The following is an 8,722-nucleotide window of genomic DNA, read 5'->3' as shown; positions in this document are numbered from 1 at the left end:
GCTGCGGGCCGCGAGGGCGGGAAGGCGCCCGGACGGCCGGCGCTGCAACTTCTAGAAAGGCTCTCCGGGTTGCAACTTCTAGAAAGGCTGGCCGGGTCCCAGCACGGGACAAGAGGGGCCCTGCCAGAAAACGAAGGATGCTTTGCTGCATCTGGCTCTGATCCGACGGGCTGGGTGGCAGAGTGGAAGGATCTGGCCGTATCTGTGCCTGCCTGTTAGGTGGGAACTGGGCGAGTCGCAGACTGGCAGTGGCTGTGGACACGGAGAGAGGTGATGGGGGCGCACGGTCATCTTGTCAACGTGCCCTTGCTGGGCTCGTGGAGGGGGTGGGGAGGTGGGGGGAACGCTGGCGAAAATTAGGCCTGTGGACTCCCAGACTGAGAGACCTTACTCAAGCCCTTTTACCATTGTACCCACTTTAGCAGCTAAGCAAACCAGACTTCTAGATGGATTCCGACTTATGTATGGGGCTGTAACTACTTATGGGAGTCGAACCCCTCATCTTGTCCTGAGAAGGGACCGGTGGATTTGAACTTGTGGTTAGCAGCTCAGCCCTTGACCACATAAGGCTCCTCCTTCATTGACAGATGGTGGGGCAGCACCTTTGCATGTGGATGACTGGATGAATCACACCCCACCCTTTTCTCCTGAACTCCAGGGCTGGTGACAAGGCCTGGACTTTTGCTTATCCACGGGCTATTTCCGCCTTCCTGGCTCTCTAGGAAGCCAGTCTAACCAGCAACCTTGGTTTCACCACCCAGGCCCCAAAGCCTGGCTTCATAGTCTTACTTGCTGAACCCACATATTGTGTGACGTTAGGCAAGTTCCTAACCTATCTGAGGAAGCCTAGATTTCTGGATACGGGGGAAGTCTCCTGGCAGTGCTGTGAACGCAGGACAGCTGCTAGGTGTAGAGGTAAGAGGCGGAGGTCACCAGAGCTCTTCCGTTTGAGTCCTTTGGGAAGATGGCCTTCACTTGGTCCTGAAGTGCGGCCCAAATTTTATTTTATCGCCCTTTTCAGGGGAAACAGCTGCAGTGAGTTTGTTTGCCCCCTGATGGGAAAAATCAGTCCATCCATTTTCAGACAGTGGCTGGGAAGTGATAGCTTTTGTCCCAGCCATTGTGCCCGTTGTCCTGCTGTGGGGACAGCAATTAAGCAAGTTTAGGGGGGGAAAAATCACTACAGGTTTTTTTTTTTTTTTGCTGTGTCTGAAAGCTGTTTAAAATGTAGGTGTGGCCCCAAACGATCGGTGCAGGTTGACGGTTGACGATCTTCGCTCGTGGTCACCATACCAGGACGAGAATGGGAATATGTGCTGGGCGTTTAGAATGGGACATCTTACAGGGTTCTCTTTATGCTTACAGGCGCCTGTGATGTGGGCCCATTTTGCAGATGAGGAATCGGAGGCTCAGAGCCTTTGAGTACTTTGTCTGAGGGCCCCATGGCTATTTGGCCTTTGGCCCCCAGGTAATCTGGTCACCATGCCCCACTGGGTCCCTGTGGTTCTATTGCTGGCATTGCACCGGCAGCGATACTTTCTTTAAAATACATTTCCGTTCTAACATTCAGGGGTTCTTCCTGAGCACTGGCTATGTCTGTGGGCCTGTCCTGTGGCTGATGTAGAAAGATGATTATGATACAACTCCCAGTCTGCCAACAGAGCTCCAGTTGAGACTAATATTAATAATAATGGCAGTAACTGATGAATGGCACAGTTAGTGCTTTGTGCGTATCATGTTAGCTTATTTAACAGTTGAGTCAGCAGTCTCCTTTGGATAGCTGTTCTCTGCAGCGGGGGCCTCAAGAGGGGGAGAGACACAGGGCAGTGGTGCCGGCACACAGCCTCCAGGCAGTATGGTAGGCTGAGACTGGCCTGGACATTCTTGGCGAGCATTGAGAATCCAGTCTTGATTCTCCAGGCAACTTCTTTCTTGGCTGAGAAAAGGTGACCAGGATCAGGCTCCCCACTCGGTCACACCCCCGCCCCCTCTGGGTTCTGAATGCCCTTTGGACATATCTCCAGAACTCAGACTGTTCCTGTTAGCCATGAGAGTAACTGCAGGTGTACACGTCTTCCAGGTGTCAAAGGATAAGGTTCCAGGGGACGTTGTAGAAATTTGCCCTTGTAGGTACTTGGAGGAAGCACTTCTGCTCCCACTCGTCCCCAGCAGAACGCAACATCCACCCAGAGAGAGGCTGTGGGTCTGTAAGAAGCCACCTTTGGCCCAGCGTTGTAGGGGAACGCTCTTTAAAACCTCCTACCACGTAAGCATGAACGTGTCTCTGTAGCCAAGTTCAAGTGTCTGGAAAGGATGAGGAATTAAGCTGGGCATTTAAACTGAGCCAGGTGAACGTTCCTTTTCCGTGAACAGCCCTCACGAGCTCCCTTTCCCCGGTTGGTTACCCGGTGTGTTGTTGGCAGACACTCCTTCCCCTGCAAACGTTCCCTGACTTCTGAGGCCAGGTCCCCTAGAGTGGCAGAGATCGGCTCTGCCTCGTGGCTCTTGACACTGTCCTCAATGTCAGGGAGCCTTTGGTGGTGCAGTGGGTTAAGCATTGGGCTGCTAACTGATGGGAGTTGGACCACCATGGATGGGTGGTTGGTTTGATCAACAACTGGACGCGTGGTAACATAGTGGTTATGTCTTGGGCAGCTCACCACAAGGTCAGCAGTTCAAAACCACCAGCCACTCCATGGAAGAGAGCCAAGGCTTCCACTGTAAAGACTTAGGGTCTTGAAAACCTGGAGGCAGTTCTGTCCTCTCTTATGGGACCTCTGTGAGTCAGAGTTCACGCCATGGCAGGAAGTGAATCTCTCACAACGCAGGTTCATGTCAGGTTGTGGTCACAGTCTATCTATCCCCTGCTCCTAGCACTGGGCTTCGTGCATGAGACGTTGAGCAAATGTTCACAGGAGGGAGGGAGAAATGGCGGGAAGCCCCCAAACTTGTGCACAGCTCCAGCTGTATAAAAACTGAGCCGGGCTTCTCAGGAGAGGCCGTTGTCAGGGTTACCTTGTTCTTTCAGTGGTCGTATTGCTTTCTGCTCCCACACCCTGCATATAGTCCGAATGGTGCATTTTAGCAAACGGCTCTCGGCTCTAACACACCCGGTAAAAAATGGGTGCCTTTATCTGGTGGATGGTAGAGCCCTGGAACACGTTCATCATGGAGATCTCGAGGGGCTTTGCTAATAGCCATCCGCACGCTCAATGGAGGGGGCAGAATTAAAACTGTGTATCTTGCCTTGTGTTGGGCTCATCTGGAGATGAGTGTCATGTCTGTTTAGGACAAACCGTTTGGGTTCTAATCCAGAAATTCACCTCCTGCCTGGAAGCAGGGCTGGTGGTGGTGCTGGGAGGGTATATCAGGTCTGGAAACAGGAGGGCCGCCTGATGTTTGGAGTCACTGGCCAGACTGGCCATGGGGCCCTCCCTCCTCCCTCCCCACTGCCCAGCTCACCCGCTGGGCAGCTGGAGAGACACATGGCCCTGCCAGGCGGACCCTGAGGCCACAACTCAGCACGCTCCCTCTGTGGGCACCCCTCAAATAGGACTGCCCTTCTCTTTCTGTTTCTCGTTAATAAACTTTGACACGCGGCCCCAGGGCCTTGTACCAAGTGAATGTGTCACACAATTGCTAGATTAGACACTCCCTGCGGACAGGGACCTTTGTGTTCTTTTCATGAATTTTTTTCTGTGTGAATTAGGTGTGTGTACGGGGGGTGGGGGGGATGGGGGGCGGTTGAAGGGCTTTTGTTTCCTTCCTGGCTGTAGATCCAGTCCATGGCATGATGCTGAGATGATCTTTGGGATTCAGACACTTTGGAGGAACTAGAGTGTGTGTGTGTGTAGGGGGACGGGGGTCACCCTGGAGCCTCACTATGCCACACAGCTCACCCTTAGGCTTCACCCAAACCCCTGTCACGTCTTTGAGTTTTATTTCTAGTGTCATAAGGAGTGGTGGAGGCCCCCTATGTTCGACAAGGTTCTCTAGAGAAACCCAGGACACTAATAATGTTATATATATTTATATAGATTGATAAGAAACAGTTAATTAATTAATCTATAGAGCAGTACAAATGGCTCAGTGCAACTCACTCCCGTGAGACAGCTAATACACTGGCAGTCCTTCAAGTCTTGAGGGCCGCCGGGTAGTCCTTTGTAGAGTAAAGCAGGTCTTGAAGGAACCTCAAACTACAGCGACACAGTCCACGGGTTAGGTGTCCCACAGGTAGTGTAGCTTGCAAATGGAGGCACAGAACAAGCGAGGCAGCCGCACACTCATCCGATGATCAAACATCAAGAGAGAGAAAGGCGAGGCTCGCTGAGCCATTTATCTCTCCGCCCTTCAGTTAATCTCCCATGTGTTCACTGGTCAGTTTGGCACAACAAACCTACCTATCACACACACCCCAATCCCCCTCTTCTGATGTGTAATTTTTTTCCTCCTCCCAGATGGCAGAGAGTCAAGACTCTATCATGAAGGAAGCCAGAGACTCAGCAAAAGGAGATGAACTTGATGCCAAGCCAGACCGGTCCTCCTTTTACCTGTTGTAAGTCACCTTTCTAGCTGCATTGGTCAGAGTCCCTCAACCTTTTAGGCCTGCCCAGCCTCGGCCGTGCCCACTCACCATGGGGAAGGGGAGATTCAAAGGAGGAGGTTTGTGGGATCTAAAGAGATACGTTTTGGTAAACCACGAGTTTTATTAAATAGCTCTGCCCCTACCACATGGAGCCCTTGGTGGTGCAGTGGTGACGAGTCGGGCTGCCATCCTCACGGTCGGCAGTTCAAAACGACCAGCTGCTCGGCAAGAGAAAGACTGGGCTTTCTACTCCCATAACCAGTGACAGTCTCACAGACCCACCAGGCTTGCGTAGGCCCTGGCTCGAGGGCCGTGAGTATTAACCTAGCACAATTAAGAAGTTGGAACTACAGCGTTTAAGGAGCTCCACCGCCACCCCCACCCCCTGATTCTGACTCCTGGCATCCCCATGTGTGTCAGACTCATGCTGCGCTCCATCGGTTTTCTGGGAAGCAACTCACCAGGCTTTCTTCTGAGGTAGACTCTATTAGGGTGACCAGATTTAAAGCAGGACACTATTGACCGGGGGTGGGGGTGGGGGTGTTCTTCATTAAAAATTGGTCTATATGGACCAAATAGACCGTTCCCTAGCTTGTCGTGCATTCTTTCCAAAAATCGGGACTTTTTTAAACCGCCAAAAAGCAGGACTGTCCCACCAAAAGCAGGACGTCTGATCACCTAACTCTAGCTGTCAGCCTTTCAGATGGCGGCCACGTACCTTAATCATTTCGCCTACCCCAGGAATCCTTTAGGGGACTCAGGGCATGGAGTCTATTCCAATTCAGAGCGGCCCTAGAGATGACAGTGGAGCTGCCCCCTCTGGGTTTCGGAGGCTGTACACCTTTACAGGAGCAGACAGCGTCTTCTTATCTCCAGAGGAGTGACAGGTGAGGTCAAACCGCCAACCAGGCCACCAGGGCTCGTTTATAATGGCTAGGTGGAGCTTTAAAAAAAACTAATTCGCGGAGAGAGAAAACATGGCCACATAGCCAGACACTCTGTAATCACCCTTTCTGAGAAAGGTTGGAAACCAAAAACAAAAACGACGTAAAACAAGGAAGCTGAGCTCTGAACCTCCCCAGTAGAAGAAAACTACGAGTCTGAATGAGACCCAGCCCCAGGGATTCAGAGCGGGGCGGAAACCTGCCCAAGAAGCACCAGAAAGGCAACAGACGCGTGTCTGCCCTGAAAAGATGCCACCGGGGGATAAGGTGAGCTGACAACTCCCTCTGCACACCTGCCTGGGCCCTGGGGCTTAACGGGATCCCACAGAGGACAGTGGCATTCCCTTCCCTGGCACACCTGGGCAGAGGACAAGCTGGCATTAGAGGGAGGTGCCTTTGAGGGAGCCTGCCTGTGTTCTGGTGTGATGACACACCTCCTTGAGCCGCTGTAGGGAAATTTAGCACAGAAGAGGTGGAGGCACACTCTCTGTCCACGCGCTGAGGCCGGAAAGAAACACGGCTTGCTCTCCAGCTCCCCAAACCGAGAGGGGAAATGGTAGTGACCCTGGGCCCCCGCTGGGCTGCTCAGATTCAGCGAAAGGCTCCGGGGGCAGACAGAGCCTCCTGGATGGTGCCTCCTCCCCCGTTTGTGCCATTGTTTTGCTGCTTAGCCCACCCTCCTGAAAACCGACAGAGACTCCCACAGGGAGTAGCATTTAACTTGTTCTTGTCATCGATCCCTGTGAGTTGGCATGACTTGAGGGCAGTGGGTTTGATTTTGTTGTTGTTGTTTTGTCATCAAGCGCTGCGGCAAGTGCACGGATAATACTATCACATTCTGTTACCACTGACCGACAGACGAACCTAAATTTTAGGAAATCACGTCTCAGAAACAGCAGGCCCTTCCAGTGCACAGGAGAAGACGGGAAAAGGTGGCACATGTGAGTGACCTGCGTGCAGACACAGACCCATAACTCAGTTCAGAAATAGGAGCTTCTGTTACTGTAAGTGGATGGAGGGAAAAGTTGACACAGCTACAAAAAAAACCCAACCCCACAGGAGAAAGGGCGGAAGAACCCAGGCAAGCAGGACACGAGCAATCTGACCAATAAGTGAAAACTGGGACTAATTCTGCAACTCCAAATAGAAGTTCTGGCGTCAGACGCCAAGATAGTGGAAAAGGGTAACACCTGCAAGGACAGAACCGTGGCACTGAAACGGTGGACGCAGGAATGGGCATAAAGAGAAATCGCTGAAGACCAAAATACAAGAAGAACAGTCTATTTTGTAAAGGTGAAGAAAACCTAGGATGTTATCAAGAGGACCACTTAGAGTTGATAAACATTCCAGAGAAGAGAAGAAAAAAATAACAGAAAATAATCCAAGAAATGTTTAAAGAAAGCTTCCCAGGCATCATGACAACAGAAAACAGCCATTCAAAAAGTTCAAGGACCTCAAACAGAACTGACCCCCCAAGAAAATCTCCAAGCACCGCATGGCCAATCTGCCTAACGTCCAAGAGAAGGGATCCTGGGAGGCACAGGAAGGGAGGGGAGGGAAGGGGGAAAAAGAGAAAACTTAGTCTATGACTTTATGAACAAATGATACTTGTTACCAGGACGATTTCAATATCACGTATTTTGCGTTCTCATTTTTTGCTACTGCGAGTGCTAAGGAGCCACTCAATATGTAGGGACAGCAAGCGTTTTGTTAGAATACCGTCATTTAAAAGTGCTTAACTCCTTCTGAGCTTGCCTAAACTGACAACTCGGTGAACTTCTTCCTCCACTGTCTTGAAGACAAAGATTTGCAAGTTACCTGACTTACAGAAGAAACTTACTGGGCCCTCGCGGACCTTATCTCCTCCATTTCTGGGAAGTACAACAGCAAGGCTTCAGTGAAGTGTCCCAAAAGAGCTGCTAATTCAGCGGTTCTCAATCTGGGGGTCGAAACCCCTTTGCGGGTCGAATGACCCTTTCACAGGGGTCGCCCGATTCCTAACAGTAGCAAAATGACAGTGATGAAGTAGCAACAAAAATAATTCTATGGTTGGTGGGGGTCACCACAACATGAATTGTATTAAAGGGTTGTGGTGTGAGGAAGGTTGAGAACCACTGTGTTAATTAAACCAGCTTGGGTTTTGTTTTGTTGTTGTTGTTTTTAGTTAAGGAGCAACCTTTTAAATACAAAATATTGAAAAAAAGATAATTATGATGCCCATCACTCTTGGAAGCCTCACTGGCTTTTCAGAATACCTTTGGGTCAAGATCTGAGAGCAGTCAAGGAATCTCATTCTCCGGACAAGCAGTCAGCCTCCATAGACCTGCCTAGTCTAGTGTAAGTAAAAGTCTGATACCTGGCGTCCCTTCAAGAAATGTGCAAGAGGGCATCCATGTGTCCATCGCTGAAAAGGGCCCTGGTGAAACAGTGGTTAAAGTCGTCAGCCACCGCTCCAAGGGTCAGGGTGGAGAAGATGTGGTCTGATTCCATGCAGACTGCAGTGTTGGAAACCCAAAGCGGGGAGCTCTGCCCTCTCCTGTTGGATCGCAGTCAGTTAGGGTGAATTTGAAAGCACTGGGTGACAGGTCACCTTGTAGCTGAACCTGACGTGACTTGGTGCGAGTAAAAGGAAGAAAAGAGGGTGCTTCCCGCAAAGCCTACCCTTGTGTTTTCCCGTCTAGACTCGGAATATTCTGAGACCTAGGATACGTGCACGTGTGGGTGGTGCTGATAGTCAACATGCGTGGCTGCTAACTGAAAGGTTAGAGCCCGGCCAGAGGCGTCTAAAAAGAAAGGCCTCCACAGCTCCATTCGGTCCCCTCTCCATGACTGACACTCGTAGGTTGGGAAGATCAGATCATTAAGTGAAAATGAGGGTGGCCGCATCAGATCACAGAATGGAGAATGATTCCATCACTACTTAACTGCCAAGTGACACCATCACAAAACTGCCAAGCCATGGAGAACTGTGACCCAGCCAGGTGGACACACCGCCACCACAGCTGGCAGCATTCCCACCTCCCACCTCTGCTTTCATTACTGCCAGATTGGCATCGTTGGTGCTCGGAATACTCGACTAGATGACTTTGTTTGTTTTGGGTTTTTAAAATGGTTTTATTAGGGGCTCATACAACTCTTATCACAATCCATACATACATCAATTGTGTAAAGCACATTTGTACATTCATTGCCC

At 50.8% G+C, this 8,722-nt stretch overlaps 1 protein-coding gene across 1 annotated transcript in view; it reads left to right on the top strand.

Annotated features, from left to right (window-relative positions):
• Nucleotides 1-8,722, top strand: part of CASP7 (caspase 7) — a 41,689-nt gene that overhangs the window by 764 nt on the left and 32,203 nt on the right. The window lies entirely within an intron of this gene.

Source organism: Echinops telfairi, unplaced genomic scaffold (genome assembly GCF_000313985.2).
Source record: "Echinops telfairi isolate 266 unplaced genomic scaffold, ASM31398v2 ScPeMD7_70;HRSCAF=299, whole genome shotgun sequence".
Lineage (NCBI taxonomy): Eukaryota > Metazoa > Chordata > Mammalia > Afrosoricida > Tenrecidae > Echinops > Echinops telfairi.
This window is presented reverse-complemented; position numbering and strand designations above follow the sequence as displayed.